Consider the following 13,637-nt stretch of genomic DNA (forward strand, 5'->3'; position numbering starts at 1 on the left):
GAGTTGAATGAACAAAGGGATGAAGATTCAGTTGTAATGAAAGTTTTAGTTTTGTTTTTTTTCGATTTTGGTTCAGATTGTGATTTTGATTCTGATTTTGGTTCAGTTTATGTACTTTAATTAGCATATTTAAGTTAACCCTTAAGTCCTTTTTTTTTCTTTTTTTTTTTTTTTGAGCAAATATAGCCTCAAAACACACCCAAGAGACTTTCAATTAGCTCACTTGGGTTAAGGAAGGGAAGAGACTCATAAGGATTTCACCTACACCAGTTATGATGGAAGACACTATAGCCATATTTAAAAAAATGCTTGATGAAACCTTGAATGCCAAGATGTTTGAGTCAGAAGAGAAAATAAGGTTATTAAGGTTCAAATTGTGTCTCACATTCCAACGAGATTTTTCCAATTCAACTAACCATCGTGCAAAGTTTCCAAGTGTCTTAGAGTTCAAGGCCTCTTGCAACTCCTAGCACCCTGCCACCACTAAATCCATTTTCACATAACTATAATGCCAACCAATATTGCCAATTTCACCAAACTCATGGTCATGAAACTGATTGATGCTTTTGACTTATGCACGATTTCCAAGACCTAATTGATACCGAAAGGATAGCCAACCCAAAAGTTTGACCAAACACTTACACCGGCTCTATGCTTAACTACAAATTTCGACCCCCACCTAGCCTCTACATGATCTTTACCACCCCAAATAACTCTGATAGAATTTTTAACCTCATTCAACCCATCCAAAAGCCCAATGAACCTCAGTCTATAATGGTTGTTGACATTTGTAATAATTCTAATGATGATAAGGGTCATTTAGATGCTTGGACCGATTCTGATGGGGATGTAACTGCATCACAAGTAAATGATTTAGCTCTACCAATGTCTAGTTTTTAGGTTGCTAGGATGTACGAAGATTAGATAGATCTAAAAGTAGCTACTATGATGAAAGGGATGATGTTTTTTCCTGGCATGGGCCTAGGAAAACGTATAGATGCTTTGGTAACTTTTCTTGAGATCAAAGCGCAGATCACGAGGTATGGTTTTGGTTATAAGCCAACTGAAGAGTAAGAAGAGCCAAATCCTCCTAAGTTCTTTAAAGAGGGGCAATTACCTAGATAGATAATTAGGAGCTACCACATATGAAAGAGCTAGAGTGAAAAATTGGCACCACTAATCTAAAGACTGTATAAAAGCCAAGCACCTGGACCTACACCCCTAAGTTTGAGTCTATCTTTTGTAATGACAATAATGTTTATATTTCTAATGTACTTTATGTTGATTTTAAGGCAAAGATCAGTAATATGACCGGTCTTTTACTTACTTGTTTGATGTTTATCTTAATGGGCATACACATGGCATTTATAACCATTTAGAAGATATTTCTATTAATGGATTAAAATTGATCTCTATTAATTTTTGTACACCAAAAACCCTAAAGAAATAAAGTTAGCTAAAGATCTAACTCAAAAAGAAAGAAATAAATTTGTAACTTTATTAACAAAATACCAAGAAATGTTTGCTTGGTCTTATAAGGATATGCTTGGGATTGACTAGGATATCGTACAAAACAAGATCCCAACAAATCTGAATATAAGGCCTACATCTATGGCCTAAAAGTATTGATAGTTGTTAGGCCTAAGAAAGTAAAGGTAATTAGAGATTTGATGCTAGTAGTCTCTTGTATTAAAACTAAATAGAAATTAAAGGAAGGAAAATTGAGGTCATACTTGGAGTATTCAAAGAAACTATAAGCTAATTTTTGATAAGATGACCATGAAGCACATGCCTCGAGCTTAGAATCAGATGGCTGATTCCCCAGGTACACTGGCATCCCTATGGGAAAGGGGTGATGAAAAGTTGACTAAGTAATTATTCTATTGAGAAGCAAGATTTCGTGCTATGAAGGATTAGTAGTAGCACATTTGGACCTAAAGGATGAAGGAAAATGGTATGAAGACATAACGGGGTATTTAAAAATGAGAGAATACCTGCAATCAACCAATAAAAGAGATAGAACAACAATTCATATGTTGTTCACTTTGGCTGGGGGACAACTCACAAAAGGTTCTTTGAAGGACTCTTGCTCTTTTACGTGATAAAGAAATAAGCTAAGTAGATAATGGAAGAAGTACATGTGGAAATGTGTGGTCCCCATGATGGAAAGGTTTTGGCTTGAGAAATTCTAAGGATTGGGTTACTACTGGTCTACCATGGAGACTGACTATGCTAAGTTTGTCAAGAAATATCATGAATGTCAAATCCATGGGAATCTGAATCATCTCCCACAGCTTCTTATGGCCATAGATTTATAATTGTGGCAATTGACTACTTCATTAAATGGGTTGAGGTTGAAACCTACAGAGTAGTAGGTGCTAAACAGATGAGTAAGTTTGTACAGAAAAATATAACTTGCCTATTTGGAGTACCTTATGAGATAGTCTTAAATAATATCATTCAATCTAAGGGTGATTTTCTCGAATTGATCGTAGAGTTCAAGATTAAGCATCATGCATCTTCACCATATAGGCCTCAAACTAATGGAGCAGTTAAAGCAGCCAATAAGAATCTAAAAGCTATTTTGAGGAAGATGGTTGAAACCTATAAGGATTGGCTTGAGAAACTCCCTTATGCTTTTTGTGGTTATCGCACTACTATAAGTGTAACACCCCAAAATTTTAAATAATTATTTTGTGTAAATATTAATATTTTATGGTATTAAATATTATGAAATTTTATTCCAAATTTTTTGGACTGGACAGATAGGTTGTCAGAGCCTCTTCAGAAACATGTCAAGATTATAGTTCCCGCCACCATTTTCAGACGCCGGAGACACGTTGCAAGCATCAAAATTAGTAAAGGTAAGCCTGAACTCCAAGTTTCCTTACTTATTTAGTATCGAGTTAGGAATAAAAAAAATTTATAAAATATTAGTGGGCAGTTAAAAAATTATAAATCCTTTTGCAATAGCTTGATAGTATTATTAAGGACCGCGGGGCAAAATATTAGAATTTTTAGAGATAGTTTGGTTGAGATTGGCAAAATGCTAGTTTTAAAGGTTATAATTGAATTATTGTGTTGTTTGAGGTTTGTTTAATTTGGTGGACCAAGGAGGGGCCATGTGATGTTGTTGAGGTGTGTGGTTGAGATTTATGGTTTTAAAAGTGTGTTTTGAGCTCCTTCACAGATTGGGTAGGTCCTAAGTATAAGGGAGACTCTACTGGATTTATAGCACAAGTTAGGATGTCTATTGACTCTTTTGAGTTTGTTTTGAGTTGTTTATGCTAAATTGGTAATGTAATTGTTTAGGTGAGCAGGGACAGTCTTTCTTTTTCACCCAGTCGCTGCAGTGACATCTAGTCAAGTTGTGAGTAGATATTGGTTTTAATTATAACTTCAATATTATTATATACTCAAGCATGTCCATGCATCACTTATAAATATGTCTATATAGATCATTACTATGCAAGCTTTTTGCTGCATATTTATATGATGAGATTATTGTGATGATTGTTTGATAGTGATTTGGAGCACTGTGCGTGTGGTGTGGTGATATTGGATATGGGCAGAACGGGTAGACGCAATTGGAGCTTGACTCACTGGGACCCGATCCTATTGTGGATAAGCAGGGGTAGGCATGGCTCGAGTTAATCTCGCTGGTCCCCACATTTAGATTTTTAAGAGAAAGTCCGGCTTGAGATGTACTCACTGGCAGAAGTTGGATTTAAGAGAGCTGTATAGGGGATCAGCTCCCATATATGTATTTGTTTGAAATCATGTATATATGGGTGTGTGAGTGCTCCAAATTACCTTTCTGTTTGTTATGTTGTGACATGTATGAATTCTATGAAAATGTTGCATTCCATCCTTTAGGATGCACTAGTTTTAGTTAGTTATAGAAATTGTATCTAAAATCAATATCTTACTCTTTAAGTCGAACACTCACTCCTGTTCACCTTATTTTTTCAGGATGCAGGAGGTCCTATATTGAGTTTTAACCTACTCCCCTCCTTCGCAAGTCAATTAGTAATATCTATTATATTTTGTATAATTTAACTAAATTTTAGAACTCTGCATGTGTTAGGAATGTTTTACTTGGTTGGGAATATAATATATTGTCAAATTGGATTTATAAGCATATTAAGTGCATGTATGTGTGTGTGATTGGATTGGATGAGAAAGCTGAACTCCCATTTGATTATATGATGTGATGAGCACTTGAAGGGTAAGTTGAACTCCCAAATTTGGTATATTTTGTTATTATATTTCGGGTGAGTCATAAACTCCCTATTGAGTAGTCCGATGTATGGCTGGACACCATCCATTGTTTTCTTGAAAATATAAGTACAGTAATGGGCCTAAAGGATTAGGTTAAGGAACAGCTAGGCTTACTATGGGCCTTAGGAGCTTTAAGCCGGCCCAAGTTCTAGTGTCGATCTAACCCATAAGTTGAGTTATGACAAAGTTAGTATCAGAGCTTAGGCTCTAGATTCATGAGAAATAGTACATTAGGGAATATAAAAGGAGTCTTGTTAGGGGTCACATGCGAAGTATAGAATCCTATTTCATCTTCTTCTATAATTCCTTGTTTCTAAACTCTACGTTAATCCTTTAGTAATATAAGAGTACTTCAGTTTATTGTATTAATTTTCATGGAGCACAAAGTGATGTGAATTAGAACTAATAGATGTATTGAGGTCTGCTATGGGGATACGTACTCCAAGAAGTTCTTTATTTTTGACAGTATAGGGCTAGGTGGCATGCCTATCTAGCATAAGGCATGAGTACAAAAAGGTGAGTTAAGACAGTGTAGCTGCCCTAGATGGGGGTGAGGGTATTAGTACTGTTAGACGTCAATAGATAGCCTAGTCAAAGTAAGTTTGTGATATCAGTGGATTTAAGAGAGATAAGAGGTTGGGAAACCTGGTCTATTGGGACGTCTCTAATAACTATACAATATTCTCGATGTTTGTGATGTAAACTGCTAATTATAGTATCGACATGGGATTATTGTGTAGAGTTATGTGCTTCCCCATGGTGCACCAGGATGAGGATGTTTACAAATGGCCTCTGCTTTAGTACAGTTATGCAAGAACAGGGTTCTATTACTACAAAAGAGTTTGGGAATCCTAGTTAGGGATTTCAAACCTAGAGCTAAAATATCAAAAGGTCACTGCTGTAAGGTAGCTAGAGTCAGTGACTCGGTTACCCTAGCATGAGCTTCAGTTACATCAGGACTTACTATAAGACTAGAGATTTTAGTATACTTATAAATTAAGACTAACACCTATAGGGTGAAGCAATCTGGCCTCTGATATGGGGTCTTAGGTAGTTATGGCATTGTAATGGACCTTTTGCCTAAAGTTTAGTGAAAACAGTATCTCCTTTGTGCAGCAGCAAGGTATTACTGCTAATCCTTTCATGAGGAACAAAAGGGTATTACTGTTAGGGGTAACCTACAGAATAGTGTCCCAAATGAGATTGTAAAGTGTGGTAGAGAATCGTTGGCTTAGGTACCTTAGAGAGGGTATAACTTCCACTATAGAAATCATAGGTAATCAAATCATGATGGACATAAAGCCTTTGCATTTGGTGATGGGCTTGGGTAATCAGTGTTAAGTTTTGGCAAATTGAGTGAAAATGGGAAAATAGTATCCTTATAGATCTTTTCGTCGAGGTAGTAGAGGGTAGTCTATAGTCTAATGGATAGGAACAAAGATTGCACAATGAATGTGTGACTGCTAATCCTTGGGTTGCTCCTCATCTTCTTATTGCTTAAGATAAGAATATACTTTATGCAAAAGAAAGGATAAAGACAGAAGTTAGCATGAATAAATCACATAATATTTACATATTTAGAAAAAGTGTAGAAGGGAAAGATAAAATAGTTGGATCAAATGTAGAAGGAGAGATAACCTAAATACCAGTAGAAGTATTAGCTAGAGTGGTTAAAGGATAAATTCTAAGTAACATCAAGGTGTTGATGACTTAATAGAGACAATAAAAGAATATAAGTTCTGACAAGACCATTGAGTTAAGAAAGATAGTAGAGCTAAAGAATAAAATAGTCAAAGTAAGACTAGGAAGAGTAGAGTCAAGATATAGAAAAGGCAAATGTGGTTTTAGGGAAGGTAAATAAGGTAATCAAAAGGTAAATATAGAGAGCTTAGAAAAGGACAATGCTAAGGAAAACATTGTCAAGGTATAAAAATCAAGAAGTGTAGAATTCAGAGCAAGTCGTAGTTGGTGCAGTGTTAGAAGTCAGAACATGGAGCTCAAAGCTATAGAATCTGGAATAAGCTTTGTTTGTTTTCTGTCCCAATGATGGAATGAAGGGCAATGGGATAAGGACTTTCTAAATTATTAATACTATAAAGAAACATGAATGAAAATAAGTGACAGAACGACATTAGGAGATAGAGTAGGAAGAGATATGTATGAGTGGTAGTCACAAGTCACTAAGAAGTACAAGGATAAGAGTTATGGCAGTAAGTATGACTAGAATCAGTTCTAGAATAGTCTATTAGTGAGAGGTATCTTCTACAATACAATAAGATATAGGAATGCAAAAGAGCCAGAGTAGACATAAAAGGTAAAAATGGAGTAGAAGTAGAGATAATAAATCTTAAGATGATATGTTGAGCAATCGATAGTACAACAAAAAGCATTGTCGCAATTGATATTTTATAGAAAGAGATGATGAAATTTCAAGAAGAATACCAAGAGACATGGGTTGAACATTATTCTACAGACAACAGTGTGTTGTTAACTGTAGGAGGAGATTTCTCTTCCTCTTCAAGTTTAACTCGTGCTTTTGGCTCTAGAATACTACCTAAGCAAGGGAAATTGAGTTGAGGTGACGCAGTATTTAAAAAATTTATAGGCTTTAGCCCGTATACATTCTTCTTAAAGGGAAATGATGGTAAGTGTGTACCTAATATTAAGTATGAAAGGACGATCATAGTAGTGACAGGAGTTAAAACAAGTTAGATGTCAGGGCTTGCAATCCTTCTGAACTATAAGCTGGAGGAATTATTATTTATGAATGAGTTTTAGTGAATGAAATTGCTATTGATGGGTAAATTTGAGGTTGAAGTTTGGAAAGCTGTAAGCAGTAGATGACTATATCAAGGAGAATGAACTAAGCATATGGATTGGGATTTATTCAAAATCCTACTTTAGGACTTAAATGGCATTGCAGTCCTTACCCATTGAAAATTCCATTATATTTATATCATTAGTGTGTTTATCTTGTTTTCATTTTCTACTTCAAAGGTAGAGTGCTTTCTTCTTTGTTAATGATAAATTATCCAAAGAACTGAAGCAAATATTAATATCTTCCTAAAATATAGGTTCTTTTATTAGATTCTATTTTAATTTTTTTTCTCAATGAAGATGTTTGTGGAACTATGTTATAATTATGCTATTCATTTTGTTTAATAATGATGTTTCATGATATATTCCAGGCAGTGAACCAATCATGTAGTCATTTTGAGGCCTATAGGGATATACCAAAAATTACAGAACTCAGAGAGAAGTTTAAAATATTGATACATGCATTTTGCATAGTCATTTACGTTTAATTTTATGGCCATTTTATTTAATTTTTAGTCACTTTTAGCCAATTTTATTAGTTATTTAGATAGTTTTTCATGATTATCAATTTTTGGATTAATTTGTAATTTTACTTTGTTTTGTAGGAAAAATGGTGTTTTTGAGGGACTAAAAAAGAAATTTTGCCAATGAGGAGTGATTTCTACAGCCAAAGATGTCAAAAACAAGTTTTAAAGTTGAAGTATGCATTGGCCAAATTGCGCATAACTTGCCGCATAAGTTGTGCAGTTCTGCACAGGGAGAAGAAGCAATTTTCCAAACCTGTCGAAATCTGCAAAAGTTACCACATAACTTATGCAGATTCATGCCTTGCTTATGCAACTTCACAGAAAACTGCATAACTTATGCGACTTCACCGCTATGCACAGAGGGCCTAGAAACCTGCCAAAAACTGCATAAGGGACTGCATAACTTATGCAGTCCACTTATGCAGTTTTATAGAGTCTTCATAATGAGCTGGCAGAAGATTCCCACATGAAAACACACCTCAAAGACACCATTTCAGGGCTACATGTCAAAAAAAAATATAAATAGGCCCTTATCTCATTTTAGAAAATGAAGAAAAAGAGAGGAAGACAGAGAAAAAGGCGAGAAAAAGCAGAGGCGATCGACTTCCATTATTGGGGAGCAGAATCTAGCTTCTTCTTCTCTTCTTCACTATTTTCTACATTTCTCCTATCGGGTTTCTTTAGTTTTAGTTTATTTTCATGATTTATTTCCTCTTTTACTTTGAATTTCTTGTGTTAAACATGGATTGTGAGTAGTTTTCTTTGATTCTGGAGTAAGGGATGTAATATTTTTGTTATTTTTATGGATTTGAACTGGATTAGTCCCAATTTAATGAAATTAATGAGGTTTAATCTATTTCTTGTGTGCTTATTCACATGCTTAATGAAGGGCCCCATTAAGTTATGTTCTTAATCCTTGGTTAAAGCACCGAAATGAGAAAACCAAGTGATCATTAATCAAGAAATTGGACTTAATTAACTTAGATCTAGAAATAGACTAAGGGTTAAGAGGGTTTTAATATATTGATTAAAGAACCTAATGGGTCTTGGTTAATTTTAACTCCACGAAAGTAGGATTAAGTTAATTAAGGCACTCTTTGTCTCACTCGAAAGAGTTTTCAAAGGATTTTAGAATTAATCTCCTTTAAACCCATAAATTTCATGGATTGGGCTAGGGAAAATCCCAAAATGACTTAAATATGAACCCTTAACTCCATAATCATCTTTTATTAATTATTTCTTCGAATTTTACTTTTGAGTATTTAGTTTAATCTCATTTTATTAATTTTCATTATTAATATTATCAATTTCTTTATTTTATGAATTATTAAATTAGTCATTGTTTGAATTTAGTTTTGCATTTTCATACCTTATGCTTCAAATTCCTAAACTTCTTTTATTATTTTGATTAAAATACAATTTTAACATATTTTATTTTACATCAAAAATTCAATTGAAAACACAACTCTCCGTGGGAACGATATCTTTTTCTATACTACTTGAACAACCCGTGCACTTGCGGTTGGGACACATCAAGTTTTTGGCGCTGTTGTCGAGGAGTTGTTTGTTTAAGATTGAATTCTTGATTATTTTAGTTGTTTATAGTTTTATCTTTTTTATATTTTCATTTTGTGTTTGTTTGTTTTTTTTTTTAGGTACTCTTAATCTTTTATGAGAAGAGCTAGAAGCACAAGTGACACATCCTTATTGTTTAATCCTGAAATTGAGAAATTTTGTAGAGCCAACAAGAAAGAAACCAGAAAAAGGAAAGAAGCCTTGAGAGAAACTGAAATTGAAACAGCCATGGCTGATGAAAGAATTAGAATTGGTGGTGGTAATGCTGGAAATAATCAAAACAATGAAAATGCAGCCCAAGGTGAAGAGGTTGTAAATGCTAATGTGCCTAGGGGAAGTATGATGGATCATGCTTTTCCTCGTTTTGATGACTTGAGAGAGAGTATAGCAAGACCAGGAATTGATGCAAATAGTTATAAGATGGATTTTGGGGTTCTTCATATGATTCAAAATTCCCAATTTAGGAGATATCCTTCTGAAAATCCACACACACATTTAAAGAAGTTCGCAATGATTTGTGATATGCAAAAACAACCTGGAGTATCTGATGATGCAGCAAGATTGAAGCTATTCCCATTCTCTTTGAAGGATAGAGCATTGGATTGGCTTGACTCTTTACCTCACAACTCCATTACAAATTGGGAGCAACTCACTGATGCATTTCTTGCACAATATTTTCCACCTGGAAAAACTCAAGAATTGAGGAATCAAATGATAGCTTTTAGACCGAGAGAAGATGAAACTCTCTATGAGTCATGGATGAGATGGAAGAAATTAGAGAGACAATGCCCACATCATGCCATTCCAAAATGGATGATAAACCAGAATTTTTACACCAATATTACTCCTGCAATTAGAGGGATAATTGATGCTCAAATAGGAGGAGAATTTATTATGAAGTATGAAGATGAAGCTTATGAGCTATTGGAGAAAATTGCAAAGAATACTCATCTTTGGAGTAGTCCAAGAGGACCAGCTCCAACTCAAAAGAGGCAAGCTGCTGGAATGTATGACCTTGATCCATTCAACATGATTAATGCAAAGTTTGATGCACTTACAAATGTTTTGGCTAAGAAGATGGAAGATTTAAGTATGTTGGTTAGTTCATCATCATCATCTGGAAGTTCACAACAAGCTGCTTATGCAGAAGGAACTACCAGCTATGGAATAGACTATGGAGATCAAGCTGCATATGTTGGTAATTATGGAAACAAACAAATGGGGAATCCTTACTCTCAAACTTATAATCTAACTTGGAGGAATCATCCCAACTTTTCATGGGGAAATCAGCAAAGTCAAGTCCCAAATCAGAATCTTCAGCCACAACAGCAACAAGGAATTCCATATCAGCAAAATAGGCAACCATTACCTAATTTTCAGCAGAGAAATATGAATCCTCCACCAAAACAGCAAGAACAAAGTTCCACCATAGAAGTTTTATTACAACAGATTCTTGCTAACCAAACTAAGCATGATGAAAAGATGAGTGAAGGAACGGAAGCGTGAAAAACACAAGTTTATACCATTAAATTCAAAAATTTCACCTAGGGTCACATGCATCATGCAAGATTTATTTTTATCTATTTGATTTCAATAATAAAAAACATATTAAAACTCTTTTAATATGTTTTTGGATCTGTATTTTCTATTTAAGATTTTAAAATTAATCAGATTAATTTTAGAACCCTAGATTAAATCAAGAACGATTACACTAACCTCTTAATGCACTCCAGCGTGTCTGCGCCTTTGAGATTTGTCTTTAGGACACCAAATGTTGTCCCTCTAGTTTGTCCACACCAAGAACACCTATGAAAGCCCTTGAACAGCTTCTAAAGCTTTTTCTATTAATTAAAAATTCAAGTTCTGCCTTTTAAGAGATTAGAGATGTAAACAGGACACTAGAAACAATTTCTAGTGTTCTTAATTCAAGAGATTGATGGCTAATCTCTTTGAATTGATAAGAGATGAAGAAGAATAGATGGAGAGCCTCAAAATGACGTGACAAAGGTGAGGAGTGGCTACTGGTTGTTTTTCTTTTCATAACAACACTTAAATAGCTAGGTTAACATATTAAACCCTTGCCACATGTCACCCTTTGATTAGCTCTAGGTTAAAGTGACCCAATCACATTGTGCCAAGTGTCAAACCTATATTTAATCTTGATTTTAATCATCTTACATGATTAAAAAACATTTGGCAAGCTTATGTGTAATCCCATGTGTCACCATCTCATGGTGCCACGTGCCACACTGTAAAATGACCAAAATGCCCCTGTGTCTTAATTTTGAGTTCTTAACCCAAAATAATTATTTTTTCTTCATCTAATTTAAATCAAATATAAATTAATTAATTAATCTCTATTTATTAATTTCTTATTAATTAAATTCATATTTAAACACTTTAAATATAAATTTAACTTATACTATACATCCAATAATCTAGATTTGGTTTCAAGTCATGCTAGGGACTTTGCAATTTAATTGCAAACCAAACCTATTTAATTAATCAATTAAACTCTTTAATTAATTAATTAAATCATATTTAAATAGGTAATAACTTGTGTATGTGTGTGACTTACTAGGCTCATCACTAATTGGCAATGAGACATGATATCAACTCTTAATATCATCAGAACTCTTTCTTACCATAAATGATTTCTCTAAATCATTTTATGAACCTCATAGACCATGGTTAACACCTAGTATAGCATGCCATGGCCACCCAATTAGTAATAAGGTTTACCTTAAATGAACCTATAATCATATGTTACCATGCACTAGAATCTCTCTGTTACAAAATCCCAACTCAATTTGAGTCATGGTTTATGTCAAACTCCATTTGCTATGAATATTATGTTCTCTTTTAATTCCAGTTCTTGATTAAAAAGATTTTCTCATCAGAAACTCTTTTCTGAATAAATCTATCTGTCCTGGCCAGGAACTTGAAACATCAAGAACAACCAAATGAACATAGGATTTTATCTCTATTTACTTAGAGGAACAGATTCCATCTTGATCAACACCTACCTCCATATATAACTAGTAGGAGCTAACAGATGCCCATATACCCATACATAGTACAAGTATGAAAGCAGTATCAAACTCAAACTACCTATATACAAGATAACTGTGCTATCTCAAGTCTAAAGATTATATGCACTGATATGATTTATGACAAAACATTGACAAGAGTAAACTCCATGTGCTTGTCATAAGCGTCATTGGTTCGGCCTACTTATCATTTACAAGTGCCTATCATGTTTGTTATATGGCATGAGACTCACCATTCTATCTTATTTATATCTCATATAAATAACTTGGGAACAAATATGAATATAATCTTTCTGGATAAGTCATGTCCTTATTATGAAGTATCCTCGATTGTGAACCTATTTATGATACTTTGTGCTAGAAATATTGTCACTCATATTCTTAACAACTTAAGAATAATATTTCTAACAAAATATCAATGGACCTTTTCTATTACACATAAATATATTATGTAAACAGAAAAGTGGAAATGTCTTTTATTAATAAAAATATGTATAAGATACATACTAAATGATATGCTCTAGGGCATACTACTAACAATCTCCCACTAGCACTAGAGCCATTCATTACAATATCTTAGACCTATCTTCTCAAGATGTCGGTCTAGCTGAGCTTGTGACAAAGGCTTAGTGAATGAATCAGCTGGATTTTCAGCTGATGCTATTTTCTGCATGGCTATATCGCCTTGCCCAACTATATCTCTGATAATGTGGTAGTGCCTTTCTATGTGTTTGGATTTTGGTGAGACCTTGGTTCCTTAGCCTGTATGACTGCTCCATTATTGTCACGATGTAGTGGGCTAGCGACTCAATGGAAGGAACTACTGTAAGTTCTGTCACGAACTTCTTTATCCAAACAACTTCCTTTGCAACATCTGATACAGTAATATACTCAGCCTCTTTAGTGGAATCTGCAATCGTGCTCTGTTTGGAACTCTTCCAACTGACTGCACCTCCATTACAAATGAACACATATCCAGAGGTAGACTTTCTATCATTGATATCTGATTGGAAATCAGAATCCGTATAACCATCCACTTGCAAGTCTCCACCTCCATAAATCAAGAATAAATCCTTAGTTCTTCTCAAGTACTTAAGGATATTCTTGACAGCTATCCAGTGTTCCAAACCTGGATTGGATTGATACCTGCTAGTCAAACTAACAGCATATGCGATATCCGGCCTAGTACACAACATTGCATACATTAAACTTCCAATAGCCGAAGCATATGGAATCCTGACCATCTTATCTCTTTCTTCAGGTATCTTTGGAGACATCTCTTTAGAAAGGTGGATACCATGTCTCACTGGTAACAATCCTCTCTTGGAATCAAGCATGTTGAACCTCTTTAACACCTTTTCCAAGTATAGACTTTGGGATAAACCAA

The 13,637-nt window shown here is 34.4% G+C and overlaps 1 non-coding gene across 1 annotated transcript; it reads right to left on the reverse strand.

The window, feature by feature from the left end:
* Positions 1 to 9,896: 9,896 nt before the first annotated feature.
* Positions 9,897 to 10,003, reverse strand: LOC131182708 (small nucleolar RNA R71). Its single transcript, XR_009150969.1, has one exon. It is a non-coding gene; the product is annotated as a small nucleolar RNA R71 (small nucleolar RNA).
* Positions 10,004 to 13,637: the final 3,634 nt, after the last annotated feature.

This window comes from Hevea brasiliensis, chromosome 8 (genome assembly GCF_030052815.1).
Source record: "Hevea brasiliensis isolate MT/VB/25A 57/8 chromosome 8, ASM3005281v1, whole genome shotgun sequence".
NCBI lineage: Eukaryota > Viridiplantae > Streptophyta > Magnoliopsida > Malpighiales > Euphorbiaceae > Hevea > Hevea brasiliensis.